Here is a 20,479-nt window from a genome sequence, read left to right as displayed (position 1 = left end):
GGGGGGGGGGGGGGGGGGGGGGGTAAACTACCCCTGTGAAAATATTTTTAAAAAAATTATAGGTCAGGATTTCATGAAAATGATTGCATTGGGAAGACCATGGAAAAATGCGGAATACCTTTTTTTTTATTTTCCTTGGAACTCAAATTTTCTGGGGTAGAAGAAATAATTTCTGGGAGAACTGTGAGTTGTCCAAGGGATTTAGTATTTGTTGTAGAAACTCATTCCATCCATCTCAATCGAGCCTTTACTTCTTTGGCATTTTCCTGTGGTTGTCCATATATATATTTTATTATGGATTATAATCGGTACAGAAATGATATTCATCAAAAAAATGGTGCAGGCAGAGAGACTTTCTGCACCACGAGCATCTAACTACTGCAACATTAGAACAACCATCAACATCACATTGTGGATTAGAAGATTGTCCAAATGCAAAATCAACAGGATTATCAAATTCCTCTTGTTTTTTTTAGCAATGTAGCCAATTTGGAACCAAGCAGAACGAAATAGATTTTTAAACCTTGGTGACGATAATTGATTATGAACTAGAGATTGCAATTTTATTACATCATTTCGTGCATGTAAATTGATGTCATGATTCAAGAGAACGACCGTATGTAAAAAATGACGGACATAATTTTTGCAAATTCTGAAACCGTATACATCAAGAGGTTGAATTTTCCCGGTCGTCCCTTTCGGAATCAGCATAGTTAATAATTCTTTATTTCGAGGAGTTGCCTCTTCTACAGGGTGTCCCATAGCATGTGACCAAAGTAAATTGCGTAGAATACCGCAAGGTGGCAGTGCGATCTAAAGTCTAATATATGGTTGAAGTGGAGACTCTCCACAAATTTAATTCATGCTTCAGTCGCTCGGGAATTGCAGCACTAAAATGGAAAATTTAACCATCGAACAAAAATCATTCCTCATTAAATCATATTACCGAAAAGGAGATTCAGCTACTGCAGCTATAAGAGCATTTCATTCTAAGTATGGCACACACACTGGAGTGTCTGATTCGAGTCTCAAACGGTAAATAAAGTGAATAAACTAACTAACCAAAAAAGTTTGTTTTCTTCTTTTGTTGAAAATTGACGCATTTTTCGACCAATTATAGGTATTTTCAGGATAATTAAGAAATTCGATCAGTTCGGTACACTAGACGATAGAAGGCATGAGCATCCTGGTCCTTCACGTACTGTAAACACGGATGAAGTTGTCCGCACAACTGAAGAACATTTCACAATATATCCAAATGATACTCTTCAAAAGGCTTCTCAAATCTTGAAAATCTCAAAAACTTCACTTCACCGCATCTTGAAAGTGTTTTTCAACTTCCATCCCCACAAAATTTCTGTACATCAATTTTTAAGTGAGGAGGCGATGGCTCGCCGTGTGCAATTTTGTCAAGAACTTCACATTTTTTTGAATGAAAAGAACTGAAGGCACAGAATATCTTCTCGGACGAAGCACATTTCTACTTAGGTGGCTTAGTAAATAAACAAAATTTTCGCTTTTGGGGGACTGAGTCACCTCACGTTATTGAAACCAAATCCTCACACCCGAAAAAAGTCACTGCATGGGCGGCAATTGCAATAAAAGGTATTTTCCTTGAATTTATTGAGAGTCCGACAATCAGTGCTGATATTTACCGTGAGTTCTTGAAGACGAACTTCTTTCCTCGGGCACGAAAAAATCAGTTAGTCAAGAATTTCTACTTCATGCAAGATGGTGCCGCCCCACATAGGACTGCTGGAGTATTCGAAATACTTTTTTCCGTTTACGGTACTCGTGTGTTAGGCTTAGGTTACTNTGAATTTTCCCGGTCGTCCCTTTCGGAATCAGCATAGTTAATAATTCTTTATTTCGAGGAGTTGCCTCTTCTACAGGGTGTCCCATAGCATGTGACCAAAGTAAATTGCGTAGAATACCGCAAGGTGGCAGTGCGATCTAAAGTCTAATATATGGTTGAAGTGGAGACTCTCCACAAATTTAATTCATGCTTCAGTCGCTCGGGAATTGCAGCACTAAAATGGAAAATTTAACCATCGAACAAAAATCATTCCTCATTAAATCATATTACCGAAAAGGAGATTCAGCTACTGCAGCTATAAGAGCATTTCATTCTAAGTATGGCACACACACTGGAGTGTCTGATTCGAGTCTCAAACGGTAAATAAAGTGAATAAACTAACTAACCAAAAAAGTTTGTTTTCTTCTTTTGTTGAAAATTGACGCATTTTTCGACCAATTATAGGTATTTTCAGGATAATTAAGAAATTCGATCAGTTCGGTACACTAGACGATAGAAGGCATGAGCATCCTGGTCCTTCACGTACTGTAAACACGGATGAAGTTGTCCGCACAACTGAAGAACATTTCACAATATATCCAAATGATACTCTTCAAAAGGCTTCTCAAATCTTGAAAATCTCAAAAACTTCACTTCACCGCATCTTGAAAGTGTTTTTCAACTTCCATCCCCACAAAATTTCTGTACATCAATTTTTAAGTGAGGAGGCGATGGCTCGCCGTGTGCAATTTTGTCAAGAACTTCACATTTTTTTGAATGAAAAGAACTGAAGGCACAGAATATCTTCTCGGACGAAGCACATTTCTACTTAGGTGGCTTAGTAAATAAACAAAATTTTCGCTTTTGGGGGACTGAGTCACCTCACGTTATTGAAACCAAATCCTCACACCCGAAAAAAGTCACTGCATGGGCGGCAATTGCAATAAAAGGTATTTTCCTTGAATTTATTGAGAGTCCGACAATCAGTGCTGATATTTACCGTGAGTTCTTGAAGACGAACTTCTTTCCTCGGGCACGAAAAAATCAGTTAGTCAAGAATTTCTACTTCATGCAAGATGGTGCCGCCCCACATAGGACTGCTGGAGTATTCGAAATACTTTTTTCCGTTTACGGTACTCGTGTGTTAGGCTTAGGTTACTCTAAGTATGCCCATGGGGGCATGGAATGGCCGCCTTACAGTCCGGACTTGAATCCCTACGATTTTTGCCTGTAGGATTTTCTCAAGGACAAGTACTATGAGAAGCATCCGACGACGGTGGGCGAGTTGCAAGACGCAATTAGGGATGCTATCCGAGCTGTTGATAAAAACACAATACAGCGCATCTATACCAGGTTTGAACGCAGGATAGAGTTCTGTAGTACAAGTGATGGCGGACACTTGGAAGGAATGGTATTGTAATTTGCCGAATGTTCCTTGTAGAATAAAAAAAAGAACAATTATTTACATTTTACTGTATCCAAGTTATTTGCAATTTACTTTGGTNGTCCCTTTCGGAATCAGCATAGTTAATAATTCTTTATTTCGAGGAGTCGCCTCTTCTACCACTCGAGAGCAATGTCCACTCCATGAATCGATCAACAGTAGACTTTTTAGTCCCACGTGTGGAAAGAATACTTCTTCCAACCAAATTTTGAAGTGCTCTGGAATGTTTGAAATATGATTAACATTTCAATTAATGTAAATAACTTGTCACATCTTGTTATACATTAAAAATATCATCTTACCAGAGTCCGTTTTCCCGATTTTGAATCCGTTACATAAACATTTGAAGGTCTGAATAGATTCTCTAAACAATCTNAGAATACTTCTTCCAACCAAATTTTGAAGTGCTCTGGAATGTTTGAAATATGATTAACATTTCAATTAATGTAAATAACTTGTCACATCTTGTTATACATTAAAAATATCATCTTACCAGAGTCCGTTTTCCCGATTTTGAATCCGTTACATAAACATTTGAAGGTCTGAATAGATTCTCTAAACAATCTCTTGTAAACAATGAAAAGAGGTGACAATAATTTTCCATCAGCAGATATCGTGGGTTGTATCGTATAACTGTGTGTCGTTGATGTTATAGATTGTACAATGCACGAGACTTCTTTAGACCCCTTGTCCGCCAAAGTTCGTCCCGAATGCGTTTCCAATTGAGAACCACTTTGATCAGAATTATATATGTTTCGCGAGCCATATATTTCAAAATATGGTTTGATTTTTTGCACGAATTCATCCGCTGTTTTTTGTAAATCTTCTTAATTTTCCATTGTTTTACGCGTCACGAATTTAGTAATCTTGCGAGATGTAATACGATGAGCTCTTTGAAGTAATGCAGCCACCACGGGGAGGACTTGAAACGAATATTCTCATTTCCAGTATCTTTCTGGGCTTGCAGAGCCCATCTTCGTAGGTCTGTATCATGAGCAATTCACCCCGCATCAATAGCAGTCTTCATATTTTTCAATGTATACTCTGATATACGCTTCAACTTCTCCATATAAGTTCCTCCTTTATTAAATTGATGCACCCAGCGACATAATTGTTGGACGGGTTTCACTTTTTTGGATCTATTGGAAACGGTTTTTATAGACATATGGGACATTCCATGTCAACTCAGCCACACCGGATTTTTTTTTGTCTGGAAAAAGTCATTGAGTAGGTGCATTTTGAACTACTACATATAGCCAGTGATCATGCAAAATTTCATTGCCCTGCCACTTTTTGTTTCTGAGATAATCATTACGAAACTTGAAATTTTCAAAAAATCATTACTTCTGTATGGAGCATCCGATTTTGATAAATAAAAAAGAAAATTTTCGTTGTTTCTCGTACTTCAAGATAAAAAATACTTCAGAGCCATCAAAAAGCTCAATTTTTCGCGTTTTCATTTTTTTTTCACTCTAGGGCCGCTCGATATTCGATCGAAATATTTTTTTTATGATAGANTGAGATAATCATTACGAAACTTGAAATTTTCAAAAAATCATTACTTCTGAATGGAGCATCCGATTTTGATAAATAAAAAAAGGAAATTTTTGTTTTTTCTCGTACTTCAGGATAAAAAATACTTCAGAGCCGTCAGAAGCTCCTACACCGGTTTTTCGAGAATTTTTCGGGTTTTCATTTTTTTTTCACTCTAGGGCCGCTCGATATTCGATCGAAATATTTTTTTTATGATAGAGGATGTCCTTATATGATATAAAAAAAATACGCCATAATGGAAGAGCGAAGTAATGCACCGGAAATTATTTTTTTTCGAAATTTTTGGGTTTTTCAGTTTTTAGGGGAGATCCATCGATTTTTTTCAAAGACATCAGTCTGTCAACTATTATTCCTTGTTCATATATGATGGCAAAAGAGTACGCCATCATGTAAGAGAGAAAGAATGCTCCGAAAAAAATTTTTCTTCGAAATTTTTACGTTTGTCTGCCGTTTAGGAGAGTTGCATTGTTGTTACTGAAAAAGGGGTTTGTCAATAGACATTTTCTGTTCTGCTGGATAGAATAGACTATTGATACGACTATAAATCTTTTCTCAACAACACTCTGTGCTTTCCACTAACGAAAAAGTGTGGGAAAAAAACAATTTTTATTCTTCTATAACGACAACATTTTATATTTTCACATTTTTACATTTTTATAATACGGAGAAATTCTCCACTCTCTTCGACGACAAGTTCCAACATGCACTGATGAATTATTTACATCACGATTACTGTCTTCTGCGGGTTTTTCGTTTTGTTGTTGTTTGTTTTTGCTTTGGGAAAACCTCCTCGTTAGCCGAAGCCGAATATCGTTTAATTAACAATTGCTCTCCCGGTATCGGAATAAAACAATGGTGTTTTTGAATGGCTGGAATAGCTTTGACACTATCAAATCTCTGTTTCAACTCAGTTTTGATATTCTCGTGTTCTGCCTTGGTGAAAAAAAAACATCAATTCCTTAAAAATTCTCTTTTGACCATCGAAACAAAGTATCTGGCATGAGGATTCGTTCACCATAAACGATTTGCAAGCTCTTACGTCTCGCTTCTCTCTTAAAGATAGCTCCTACTTCGTCACAAGCTCCTTTACCGTGCGCGGTTGCATGAAAATGGGCTTCCCCATCTATGCCAAAATCAGTCTTGTGATGCAAGAGATTCGTGATCTGAAAACGATTCTTGTAATGTTGTGCAGCTCCATCGGTGACATAGATAATTTTCTCCACGCTTTCACAGTTGTCTTTCACATGCTGTATTAAAATCTTCTGTATCAAATAAACAGCGGCAGTATCGTGAGTCGTACTGTCCGACAAAACGACTAAACTTCGATGTTGGATTTCATTTTTTTTGGGATAGTAGTAAACAGNAAGATTTGCAGGTGCTCACTGTAGTTTTTCAGATCTTTGAATTTCTGTTTCAAATCATCCAACATTTCTTCTAATTCTATTTCTCTCGGAGATCGATACTGCTTAGATGAAGATGGACCAATGTCACTTTGGTCATCTTCCGAATCATAATCCATGGAAGAATTGTTGAATTCAGCTTCATCGTCTGGTTCGTCGTCGATTGATATGTCGGAATCATCAAGATGGAAAGATCGACCTGATCGCAGAGAACTGTTTATCACATCCAGACTTGGGTCACATGTTTCGGCTTGGAGCACTGATGTATCGGGTGGAGTTTCCGAACGCTGAAGATGTATAGCATTAAGTTTAACCGTGGGGACAGATGGAGGAATGACATAAGTTGGAGCTCTCGTTCAGCATTGACGACAGATTTTCGCAGATAATGGTAAAAAAGGAAATTTCTCGTGTAGTGTCAAGGAAATCGGACGTAAATTATAACCGAGGTGTCCCTTCTCACCAGGAGCCCGCATTGGATTCGCACATCTATCACTCCGCGGCATTCTATGAAATCCGAAGATATCAATTCCGAGAATAAAGATCATTTCTATATAATCAAGTGAAAATTCCTTACCTCGTTGCAAGAATAGAATAAGATAGGAGCTCGGTAGTTCATCCACACAGAATCGTATGGTGATAAAAAATCAATCGAGAAATTGAGGTTTTTTTCTAGAATTAAAGCCTTGGAACCGACTGATGATGATAAATCAATTAATTGATTCGGTTTGTTTCTTCCTCTCATTTGTTTGATCGTAATTTAGCAAACTTCCGATGATGATAATGTTCAATTCAACTATCTACCCTTCCAGTAAAAATTTGGACGAGAAATTTTTTTTTCGGCGCACTCTTTCTTCGTTACATGATGATTTAGTCTTATGTCATCATATATGAACGGAGAATAATGGTTGACAGACGCATTTCTTTAAAAAAAACCGATGGAGCTCCCCTAAAAACTGAAAAACCCAAAAATTTCGAAAAAAAAAATTTTTTTCCGGTGCATTGCTTCTATCTGNGAGTCGTACTGTCCGACAAAACGACTAAACTTCGATGTTGGATTTCATTTTTTTTGGGATAGTAGTAAACAGCGGGGTGAACTGTACACTGGTCATTATTGTAGTGGAAGGATTGAGCAGCATCGTCAGCCACAAAAGCGTAATTTTCCGAAAAATCACAATGCACTAGTACTTTTCCATTATCCAAATTCTCTTTTCGCTGTTTGACAAAAGCCGATTGTTCTTTAGCGATGACGTAATGTGGCTTCAANGTGAAAAAAAAATGAAAACGCGAAAAATTCTCAAAAAACCGGGCTAGGAGCTACTTGATGGCTCTGAAGTATTTTTTATCTTGAAGTACGAGAAAAAACGAAAATTTTTTTTTTATTCATTAAAATCGGATGCTCCGNTATCCAAATTCTCTTTTCGCTGTTTGACAAAAGCCGATTGTTCTTTAGCGATGACGTAATGTGGCTTCAAACTATCAATCGTTCCATTAGAAGATCAATGAATTCATCCATCGGGAGGGTCTGTGTCTGCAAGATACACCTGTCAGTACTTTGCCACCCGCGAAATTCGACCATTTCCACGACAGAATCAGAGAGAAGTTTCTTCAGTTCACATGATAGTGATTTCACTCCAGGACAATCGTTACATTCATCCAGATGAGNTTTGAAAATTTCAAGTTTCATAATGATTATCTCAGAAACAAAAAGTGGCACGGCAATGAAATTTTGCATGATCACTGTCTATATTGTAACGAGATTTTCTCGTTATGGGTTGAAATCCCCTTAAAAAGAGATGTGAACTCTGAAATTGTTANGCCGATTGTTCTTTAGCGATGACGTAATGTGGCTTCAAACTATCAATCGTTCCATTAGAAGATCAATGAATTCATCCATCGGGAGGGTCTGTGTCTGCAAGATACACCTGTCAGTACTTTGCCACCCGCGAAATTCGACCATTTCCACGACAGAATCAGAGAGAAGTTTCTTCAGTTCACATGATAGTGATTTCACTCCAGGACAATCGTTACATTCATCCAGATGAGAGGCCGGGGTTGGATTTGTACACATCAATTTTGCTAGACAATCTTCGTAATCTCTGAGTGGACAGGGGGAATCTTGAGTTAGAGTCGCAATATTAATTGCCTCTAGCATCAATTTACAATTTTAATGATACGTACAAACACATACCACGTGAGTGTCATTTGCTCCCGCCCCACTACACATTGTTTAGGTCTCAGCTCGGCAAACTTACTGAAACCGACCTTAGCATCTTCATTCGCATGTTTGTGCTTCCGATGAAGGACTTTTAGGTTTTCGAGTATCATCCGCTTTTGCTCTACTTTCTTCTCTGCATTGATCTTGATGGATATTTTATCTTTCATTCCTGGCATGACGCGACTGTGCTCTAGGTAAAAATTGTGTATCTTCTCGACGGTTGTGCTGGGTAGTGAATGACCTGCTTTCGCAATTGGTGAAGCAAACACTCCTTTAATTTTTCTCAATCTTTTCGCTCTTGACGCCATGTATCTGGTAGTTCCAAATTCAGAAGCAATTGTCCGCACAATCCACGACTGTGGATAAACCGTCAAGATTTGCAGGTGCTCACTGTAGTTTTTCAGATCTTTGAATTTCTGTTTCAAATCATCCAACATTTCTTCTAATTCTATTTCTCTCGGAGATCGATACTGCTTAGATGAAGATGGACCAATGTCACTTTGGTCATCTTCCGAATCATAATCCATGGAAGAATTGTTGAATTCAGCTTCATCGTCTGGTTCGTCGTCGATTGATATGTCGGAATCATCAAGATGGAAAGATCGACCTGATCGCAGAGAACTGTTTATCACATCCAGACTTGGGTCACATGTTTCGGCTTGGAGCACTGATGTATCGGGTGGAGTTTCCGAACGCTGAAGATGTANAAGGAGTTTTACTCCACGTAGCCTGGTGCATAACTTTGACGGCGAATATAGGGGGATGCCCCTGCATCCCCCACGCGTAAATCTGAGTTATCTTGGAACANTGTTTGTGCTTCCGATGAAGGACTTTTAGGTTTTCGAGTATCATCCGCTTTTGCTCTACTTTCTTCTCTGCATTGATCTTGATGGATATTTTATCTTTCATTCCTGGCATGACGCGACTGTGCTCTAGGTAAAAATTGTGTATCTTCTCGACGGTTGTGCTGGGTAGTGAATGACCTGCTTTCGCAATTGGTGAAGCAAACACTCCTTTAATTTTTCTCAATCTTTTCGCTCTTGACGCCATGTATCTGGTAGTTCCAAATTCAGAAGCAATTGTCCGCACAATCCACGACTGTGGATAAACCGTCAAGATTTGCAGGTGCTCACTGTAGTTTTTCAGATCTTTGAATTTCTGTTTCAAATCATCCAACATTTCTTCTAATTCTATTTCTCTCGGNCGAGGCATAATCCTCGGCTTGCAAAGGCCGTGGGCATGTGACGGTTGTACCCCTGGTGGACCTCGCCCACTCTACCGTATCACGCTGATGCTAATTGTCCAGCCGAAAAGTCCTCTGAGTGGACGAGTTTGCCTCAGAGGCCGGTTTTCGTCGAACCTCCCGTGAAGGTTCGGCTGGCGCCCGAATATTGAGCGATAGAGACGGTTAAAAAGTAGTTGGGATTTTTCCTGGGTGAACAACCCGGGAAAATATCCTGACAATATGTAGTAGTTCAAAATGCACCTACTCAATGATTTTTCCCAGACAAAAAAAAATCCGGTGTGGCTGAGTTGACATGGAAATCGTGTTTAAAATTTGGGAATTTATATTTGAAATATAAATTCCCAAATTTTAAACACGAGAAATCGGATAATTTATGAAACTAAATGCGGAAAATTTAGAATTTATTTCCGAAATTAGAACATGAAAATTGTGAATTAATCATGGAAAATTAAATGTGGAAAATTTCGAAATTTATTCCCGGAAATAAAATACAAGAATCTTAATTTATTTTACAAGAAATAAATATACATTTCGGAATTATTCTTGGAATTAAACACGGAAAATTTTAATTAATTAACTAAATTTTAATTGCGGAAAATTTGGAAAATATTCCAGAAATAAAATTCGAGAAATGGAATTTTATTTTACAAAATTTTAATGCAAGAATTTCGCAATTCGTCCCCGAAATTAAACACGGAAATTTTCAATTATTCAATGAGTATTAAATGCCAAACATTGGATTTAAATTGAGTATGAAAATTCGGATTTACTCGCGAAAATAAAACACAAAATTTTTAATTTAATTGACAGAAATTACGTGCGAAGAATTTGCAATTTATTCCCGAAATAAAATAGGAAAAATTGAATTCAATCACAAGAATTTCAAATGTCAAAAATTCGTTTTTTTTCCGAAAATAGAATATGAAAAATTGAAATCAATCACAAAATTTAAACATGGAAAATTTGGGTATCACTCGCGAGAATAAACCATGGAAAATTTGGATTTCACCTTTCTCTTCTATTGTAACTAATTATTCCTTTTTGATTTTCCCACTTTGTCTTTTTGATCTCACTAGATTTTGGAGTTGTTCTTTTCCGGAACATAATCATAACACGACTGATTGACTGACTGATTGCATGGGCGATGCCCTTTTTGCGTCGTCGATTATTAATTCGTGTATGTAAATGCATACACGAATTTTTAATTGTATGGGGGTGGGGAATAAGGTGTGAATGAGTGCTGAGTGCACTCTTTAGAGAGAGGGGGTAGGTTGGCGGAGGAGACACGCGTCTTATTAGCGGAGGGGAAAAATTGGCGTAGCCAACGTGGTCACGTTCCTTGGTAAGAGGGGCGCGGAGAAGAGGGAATAGGGGAACAAGCGCGCGTGAAACGTTTCTCGGCGCAAGGGGCGCGGGGAAGAGGGAGTAAGTGTAAGAAGTGAGGTGAGGGAGGGAAGCATTGGACAATGGTGGGACTATTACGAGGTGGACTGCCTCGCAACAGCAACCCGAAACCAGGGTGATAAGGCCGTCGGCAACGCGCGTTCATACCACCCGTATGGTATGAATCACGAGAATGATCACGTGATCATTCTCAAATTAAAATTTTTTCCATCGTCTTACCGGATGTAAGACGATCGATTTAAAATACCATTGGAATCATATGATTCCATTGGTATTCAAATATGATATTTTTTTAATTTTTGAAATTATTATCATTTCCAAAAGTTGGAATTAATAATAATTTCTGTACGTCGTTATGACGTGATAACTATATGAAGTTTAATAAATTCGATTTCTTCATGTTCACAACGAATAGATAAGTGCGCGCGATAGCGCGCGCATATTTCCAGTCTGACAAAATTTCAAATTTTTCAGAATTACTTTAGCTACTTAATTACTTAATTTTCTAAAAATTGACCATCGGGAAGGTGGCGGTGGAGATATCCACATACAGACATGGTCGCCAAACTTCGTATTTTTACGTTTCCGACCATTCTACAGCATTTCCAATGAAATTTAGAGAATGTGAAAATCAGACGATTACAAAGCTTCCATTCGAATGCATAAAGTGGTTTAAAAAATTTCGGGATGGGAATTTTGATCTCCAGGATGAAGAACGAACTGGGCAATAAAAAAAAGTTGAGGACGAGGAGTTGGACAACCCACTCAATGAAAATCCCTGTCAAACACAACAGGAGCTAGCTGATACTCTCGGAGTGACTCAATCAGCTATTTCGAGGCTTTTAAACAGAATTGGGAGGATACAAAACGAAGGTCGTTGGGTGGCCCATCATCTCACCTCAGAAAACAAAAATCGACGCCGTGAAATTTCCCTGTGCCTACTGACCAGATTCAAACAAAAAGACTTTTTACATAAAATTATGACTCGGGATGAAAAGTGGATATTTTATGACAATCCTAAGAGGCGAAAGTTGTGGGCTTATCCGGGAGAGCCGTCAACGAGTACTGCAAAATCGAACATTCACGGGAACAAAAAATGTTGTTGTGTATTTGGTGGGAATCCAAAGGTTTAATCTATTATGAGATAATCGAACAGGGGGAAAACCATCACTGCTAAGCATTATCAGGGCCAACTGGTGAAATTGAGTGATGCTATTGCGGAAAAGAGACCTTTTACTGGTAGTGGTACGAGGCAAGTAATTTTGCTGCATACAGCAAAAGAAACCATGAAAGTTATCTCCACGTTGGGCTGGGAAATTCTTCCACGTGCGGCCTATTCTCCAGACCTTGTGCCTTCTGACTATCACCTTTTTCGGGCGTTACAACATCACGAGAAGATCAAGATGGCGGATGAGATTTTTCTTAGATCTAAACAACTTGAAACTGATGATGACACCAAAGATGGGCATAATCATTCTCGAAATTTCTTTCAATTCTTTAGAAAATTGCGTCATAGATCGTAACATGTAACTGAAGTGCGTAAAAACTTCCCAATGTATTCTCGAATCTTCTCTACCTGTTTATATAAAGTATTTTTCATCGAAAGCTGGTAGTCTTCATCATGGATCAGTTGAGTCCAGACGAAGTGAAATTTCTGTGTTCACTTTCACCATTTTTGGTTAACTACGATGAAGTTGTTATCAGACATTATGGTGAGAATCCACCACAAACGGCGTGGGACTTCCGCCAAGGTTTCCTCGATTTACAAGGAAACTTTCAACTTATTCAACGTCGAAGACAATTGGGAGTTGGAGAAAGAATGGAAATCAATTACTTTAAACAAGACGAAAACGAACCAATGCTTCATCGGATATCAAAGACAGCGATAAACTGTCTTCTAACGAGAAGCAGTCTCGTGATAAGTACAGGCGAGTAAAGAATAGACAAAGCCACCAGCTGCATCAACTCCGCCGATGGAAAAAGTTTAAGAAACAAGAAAACGATTTTCGTGGTTCTCTATAAATAATCATACACATATTGTATAAATAATCATACACAGAAATATTGTTTTTGTTTTTTATTGATAATTCTTATATGATGCAATAAACAAGTTGATGTCAATAGTTATTTCACATGTCTAAATCAATTTTTTCAATCCTCCACTAATTGGATTGTATTCAATTATACGATCATGCAAAATTAAACAATAGGCTGCAGTTTGTCCGGGAAAATTATTAGCTGATTCGAACTCAAGGCGAATATCTACTGGTTCAGATTTGAGATATTCATTCTGTTTTGAACAATTAATAACAATGAGGGGAGCAAATGTAAGAAAATCAGCTCTACTCAAAAATGGCTCAGCCTCTTTATCATAGTAAGAATTTTCGAAATTAGTGTACATATCATAAAGTAATGCGTATTGATTATGAGAGATATCAAGATTCATATTACCATAGGGGTAACTTTATGAATTGAGGAAGAGCTTAAAATCACGAATATTGCAATGATCAAAACGGCTAGCATTCTTATTAGCTTGATTTTTGCGATTAGTTTGAAAGCCCACGATGACATATCGAGGTTTCTCCAGTTGTGTTGAACATTTCACCACCCAGACATGTTTAGAGGTAGCTGGTAAAAGTGGGTACTCATATGATTCCCAAGCTCGGAAACTGATTGGAATAGGTGCATCCTTAGAGATGTAATTCAACAAATTAATTTTCCTAGAATCGGCTACTTTGATATAGGGAATCATCCACTCAATCCTTTCGAGAGAAAGTTTGAATGCCTCAGCTACAGCTCCCACTGCTGGTGATTGGATAAGTGCATTCACGTCAGTATTTTCTCTTGTGAGGATTAACTCATGCTTAGCGTTTACGATGATTCGTCCATAGCCCTCAGCGAACCCCAATAGCATACTCAATGGAATGGAAATATCAAAATGGCCATTATCATCAATGATTGTGGATTCATCATCTTTGAGTATCCAACCAGCATTTTCCATTAGAACAGCTTGACTGGGAGTTTGTGATATAAAATTCTTCATAAGTGTTGTGATGCCAACGTTCTTATTTTTATCAATCTCAATAGCATTGAGTTCATAACGTATCTCCTCGAACAAATGAAGGATAGCACAATTCACTAATCTCGTGTGATTAACAGCTTGTCCATCAGGTTTAGTTAAACGTTCATGTACATGCAGTGAACTCTTACTCGGCAGCAAGCATAAATCTTGATGTTGAACAGCGATGCGAATTTCATCATTGTTGTTGAAAGTCGCTGACGCAAATAGCTGATGCGCATGAATTTCATCATGTGCAATAGCTTCATAAAAAATGATGGGTTTTTCGATTTTCAGAATTTCTTCCATGGTTTATTATAGTTGATGATGCAAAAACAAAAGAATTTACGTATTTTTCTTCTCACTGTCTTCTTCTTTTTCGCAGTTTGAGACCTAAACTCTTTAGGAATTCGATATTCTGTGGTGTTAACACCTTGAGAGATTTTCGATGACTGTTTCGAATTGGAAATGATGATTCGCTTTATGTTTTTCGCATATTATGTTTTTATGTGTAGTCTTATTGTTATAACTTCTCCTCTGAAATTCACCAGTTGACCTTCTTGATCGACAATTTTCAGTTGGAGATGATCTATTGCTTGTACGGCGATTGGAAGATAAATGATGTTTGATGGTACTCCAATGATCTTATATCCTGGTGGGACCGTTGGGAAAAATTCATGTATAGTGTGTACTCTCTGTTCATTGATATATGCTCCAGTGGTGACGTTGCATTCAACTCGCAGTGAGTTGACCTTGAGAATTTTCACTGGCAAATCGGATTCATGAGTGACATGAGGTATAAGAATTCTTGTTGTACAGCCCAGTAAACGACCAATAGAATTTCCTTTTTCAAAATTTATTGGATGGCTACACTTGATGATACTTTTCAAAGTATTATTGTTAGGCTTGAGGCTAATCGATATGCCATATTCAGCCAGTTTCTCCACCAAATAATTTTCTTCAATTTCATAACTTCCTATAGGAGTCTCAATGACTTTGTCACCAACATAGAATTTATTGTTTTCAATGTCTATGTTCGGGATAGAATTGAAAGTTAATAGTTCATCGAGTACCAGAGTATAACTCTTCGAAGGTGATAATTCAATAGGAGGAAAATAATGAGCCTCCAGCACTGAGGAAGTGCCTGATAGTGTCAAGGTGAAAGATTCACTCATCGTTGTTAACATTCAACTGATGTTTATAAAGCAATGTGTTCAGATTTTATATCAGTTCTCCATTGAGACTTTTAGACATAAATGTCCACACACCACTGTGTCATACTCTTGATATCGTTCATGATTATACTTTACAATGCTACCAACACCGAAATAATTCATCAAATCTTGGGGTCGTTGAAGATTACCAAAGTTGTCGAAATAGAGAATTTCATTTTTTCGCTTTTTGTATGCAACCCAATGCGTACCAGGTCCATCTTTATCATCGAGATTGACGATGGCTGATTCGTACTTATGTGGACCAGTCTTGGGCATTTCGTTCCTCATATAAACCCCATGAAAGTGCGGAATTTTCATGGCTTTGGCGTATTTTAACAAATCAACATCGGTGAGGGCATGGTGTAGTAGCTTTATGCGTTTTTTAAATGAAGTTCCAAACCTTTTTTATAAGGTTTCAAGTATCAGCTCTTGCCCAATGCAATAGCTTCCATTGTTTGATTATGTCTCATACTTTCTTGTAACGCTTTTTTAGCCGCATTAGCATCATTAATGGCTTTCGCAATGCCTGCAGCGCCACCAGCCAGTGCTCTAGTGGTACTCAAACCGGCAAAAAGAGGTATCAAGATAGGCACTACACCCCCAATTTTGGCGGGTACAGGTAGAATACGAGGTGATTGCACTCGCTTTCGGCCACCCATTACTTTCACTGCTTCACGTGCCCCTTTGAGAGCCGATTTGATAGCGTTAGTTCCCGGATGCATAGAAGTCTTAGCAGCTTGAATGATTTGTCTCAGGGAAACTTTCTTCTTCTTCTTCATAACACCACCATGTTTTCTTTTTCTCGTCTTTCTCTTCACAATGCCTTTGCCGCGATTTTTTTTTCATACCCATTCCGAGGGAGGTTTTTGCTTTCGTGGTATAAACTACACCCCAAGCAGCAGCTTTTTCGGCCAAACTTGAGTCCTTTGATAAAACTCGTTTCCAGGCTCTCTCCGTAAGAATTTTATCCGCTTCGTGTCGTGCAGCTAGGTTATCTCGATTTTTCGAGTAGGCTATATCGTGCTCTTTACAGACTGCGTCAAGTGGATTTATGCCAGGATCACCCCTCTTCAATCGTTTTTGTAATTTTGTCCCGGGACCACAATATTGGTAGCCTGGTATATGTAATTCAACAGGAAGTTTCTCCAGTTTTGCACATAGTTCGCCACACCTGTCGTGCAGATCGTTAAGTCCAACACTTCTTGTCTTCTGCAGTCCATGAAGGTGGGTTCATTGCCTCTAGTTAGAAGTAGGAGATCATTTTCCATGATCGAATTGTATAAGTTTTCGCCCCTCGCGTTGGCGTCGAGCTTTCGCAACCTCATATTCTTCTCTAATATTTTAAAACTTATCATCAATGATTTGTCTGATATATGTTGAACTGGAAAACAGAATATGGAAGGAAATTAAATACATTTGTTGAGTGATTTCCTACAACTACTCTTACCAGTGGTATTTATACTCAGTACTGCGATTGGACGGGCCTTAATTGATTTTTTTTTTCAAGTGCTAATGCGCGCGCGGCATCAGTTTAAACAAAATTAGATGACTTTAGCCGTCAAATCCACACGCTACGCATAATTCAATAGCCTGCGTTATTCATTGCGAACGTGTTCAAATTTGTTACAAGGTTGTAGCGAGCATAGAACAAATTTAATTACATGAATTGCGGAGGAAAAGATGTCTATCCAGTCAAAAGGTAATTCCAATTAACCCGAGGGGGTAATCACTCGGAAAAAAATGTACACTAGATGTCAAGATTTGAAAATTTCTAAGATTTCTGAAGTCTTTTTATGATTTCAAGGGATTTCGGGGAAATTCAAAGGACTTCAAGGGATTTTAAGGAACGTCAAGGGGAGTCATTGGATTTCAGAAGATTTGAATCATTTGAATCGAGTAAAATGGTCATTGACATTGAACGATCCAAACAATAAATAGTCGGATAAGTCTGACGCTGGAATGACTGATTGATATGAATATTATCGCTTCCGCAACCTATATGGTGGGAATTAGTATCACAACCAAGTAGAAATTCTAGCCCATTACTCTTCATCTTGTTTATCAAATTTTTCACTTTCGGTGTCGGTAGTGGATCTGCCGAGTCATAGGAGAAATAAGTAGATCCCATTGTGAACTCCAATATTTCTCCTTCCTGTGTTAAGAACTTCAGCCTCATTACAGCCAAGTCCCCTGCACTCAATTGTGGTAGAAAAGTAGCCTCCATGACTTTGACTAGGATGCAAGCTCTTAACTTCTCTTCCTGTGAACCGGCATGAATTAACTTTCCGCAACCACCCAGGCCTTTCATAGCGCCACCCACCAACCATGGTTCTTGGATGAGTGCTATGGCTGTATGCATCAAAGCTGGCGATCTGCTAAGAACAGCTGAACCACTTTTACTGTGATGCAAGTTAATCTGGATGATTTTAATCGGCCTGTGAGCCATTAAGAGACTCACCTGCGTCCCGTAGTGAGGTCTCAAATTGCAGGTCTTCAACATCTGCAGCGTTTTGTCGCTGACGAGGGCAGCAAAGTGGGCACTCGTGGATCCCTTACTCTCACTGCGCCTGACGACGACCCAGTCCCTCGGTTCAATTCCCCCGTTCTGCCTGCTTATGAGCGTAATCGCCTCATGAGCTGACATCTCCTTGTCCTCTACGTGTACCACCACCCGATAGCGCTTCGGTAGCTCCTCCGGCGATAACACACGTAGGGACAAATTTCCCCGTTTGCGTTTAAGCCACATCCCCGTCTCTTCACCGGAGCAGCCCACTATGGCTACTCCGTCCCTCTCCCAGACCCCTTCAAAGATCGGTGCCTTAGTCCCCTCAGCCAAGCAGAGGATCTGGGACTTTAACAGTCCCATCAGGCCCTTGATTTCCACGTGGGTCATTTTTTGATCAGGATAGTTCTCTGGAATAAGAGCCCACCTGATCATACTGGACGCGGCCTGAGCATGTTTCTTTGCCCGTTTTGGGCTTCTTCTCAGGCCGTAATGCTTGTGGACTTGGGGTGTTGTGTTCAGGTGTGGGACGTTTCTTACCCGGATTCCCTGCATCACTATTTCCTCCTCCACTAATTTCAGCAGGAGTGTCTTAAGGTCGATCCGCCCTGAGAGCCTTCCGTCCTCTCTTAAGGCGTCGCCTTGCGGCTCCGCTGAGTTTGATTCTGGTCTTCGAGATTCCAGAGTCCGTTTCTTGTTTCTTCTGGTTTGATGACACCCCAGAAGTATTCTGTTGTTTGATTTGATTGGGTTCATTCATTTTTGTTCCCACGAGTATTACGGTGGTTATGCGGTCTCACCTGGACATCGCCGCGTCACCCTGGGGCTTGGCTATTACACTCAGAGCTCGCCCGGTAGCTGAGGGGACCATTAGCGACGTGGCACCCCCCACGCCATGCAGCCCTCAGCACGGTACGGGCGGCCCTGTAACGGTCGACCGGACACCTTGACCGTGACGACATCGCCACCACTCACACCTTGGCTTGGGAAGCTGGTCCGCAACGGGGCTTTAGGCGTTCCGCCCAGGTTCCCAGTTGATCCGACCTATAACTACCGCTAACTCAAGGTTTTGAGTGTCTCGACTCAATTCCTCGTAGGATCTGTTTCTTCCGACTGGCCGCCCTCCTCTCCACCATCCGGATACGCGCTCGGTTGGTAGCTCACCCTTGTTCTTCGCACTCCTTTTACGGAGTTTAGAGAGCCGAGTAGGTATACAAAGAGAAATAAAAATATTTTTCACGCTGAAAGATACCTACTTCATCGTATATTTTCTGTTTGATTGTAAACAAATTTGTGGAAGATTGACTAGAACCGAATGAAAATCTTGGTTTTTAATAGTCAAGGTAACAATCACGCTTGAATGTTACCACGTCGCTGAAGGATATCTATAATAGTAAAGAACGTATGAAAGTCAATCCATTTTACTCCGTGTTGTTTACAACATTTGTGCTAAAACTGTACTTTTTTGAAATTTGAAAGATTTTTTAGATTTGAAAATTGAAATTATGATTTTGTCGAGGCTTCTCATATGGTTTTGTTATCATTGGAAAGATGTACACAAATATATTCCGTTTTTTCAGTATTGTAATGCTCACTATATAAATTTTTCCGCTTTTTTATTTTTTGACAAAATTCATCGTTTCGGCAGAAGTAAATTTTTTTAAAGTCTTTATTATGTATTTCCGACGAAAATTCCCCGTTCTTTCGATCAAGCATGGTTTCGGTTAGCTCACTCCATTGGAACTGACTTAAAATTGCTAAGAATTGTAGCTCTTTCCTCCACCTTGATGGTAATAGATTTTTTCTATTACTGATCGTTTTCACGGAGCATATTTTAAAAAACTCAGAAGGGGTTCTCGTTGCGTTCCGTTCAAAAAAGGGTTTTTTCTTAGTTCTGTTTTTGAAAGTTCCTTCAATGTTCCAATATTTCTGAAATTTGGAAGTAAAAAAGGAAGAAATGGAAAAATTGGAAAAAAATTCAAAAAGCAGAACTCGGAAAAGAATTTTTTTGAATAAACCGGTGTGAGAACTCATTCTGATTTTTTAGAATGTTATGTAAAAACGGTGCCGGCGATTTTTCCCAACGTAGACTAAAATGAACGGATTGAATCCGAAACCTTAAATCCGAAGAAAATCCCATACTGAACGGTAGCCGTGTGTCTCCTTCGGCCTCTTCCACTTCAATGTTCCCTGAAGTTCTCGAAAACCGTAGAAACGATAGAAACGCCATAACTGGAAAACGAGAAGGCAGCTACTCTTTTGAGGAACTGATGTCGGGCGCCAGTTGATTTTTGATTCGGCGGTATCAATGAACCGCAGCCAAAGGGAACCAAACGAGAAGAAAACTAGACTTAAAGATAACTAGGGAAAATGGAAGGGAGAGGTTGCGGAATTATTTCGACTAGCTCGGAGGAATTCGGAGAGCGGGGTAGGATCGGTCGCTCGGTCTTAGGAAAAGGTGTCGCGCAATGCAAAGAAATATTCAAAATACTCAAACCCAAGATCGGTAAATTAATTAAACCTGAGACATGAGAATTACGTAAAATTGCCTTATGATTTATTTCATTTATCAAAATCGACTAAAAATAAACGGAAATTCCAAATTCATTTTCTACAATATATCCCAGAGAGAGAGAGAGAGAGAGA

General features: G+C 39.0%; 1 protein-coding gene across 2 annotated transcripts in view; it reads left to right on the top strand.

Moving 5' to 3' along the window:
- Window positions 1–20,479, top strand: part of LOC107041858 (GPI transamidase component PIG-S) — a gene marked incomplete at its 5' end in the record, with an annotated part of 124,956 nt that overhangs the window by 1,645 nt on the left and 102,832 nt on the right.

The sequence above is a fragment of the Diachasma alloeum genome, unplaced genomic scaffold, assembly GCF_001412515.2.
Source record: "Diachasma alloeum isolate Michigan unplaced genomic scaffold, Dall2.0 Dall_scaffold_00382, whole genome shotgun sequence".
Taxonomy (NCBI): domain Eukaryota; kingdom Metazoa; phylum Arthropoda; class Insecta; order Hymenoptera; family Braconidae; genus Diachasma; species Diachasma alloeum.
The sequence above is the reverse complement of the archived record's forward strand: the minus strand, read 5'-3'. Positions and strand labels throughout refer to the sequence as shown.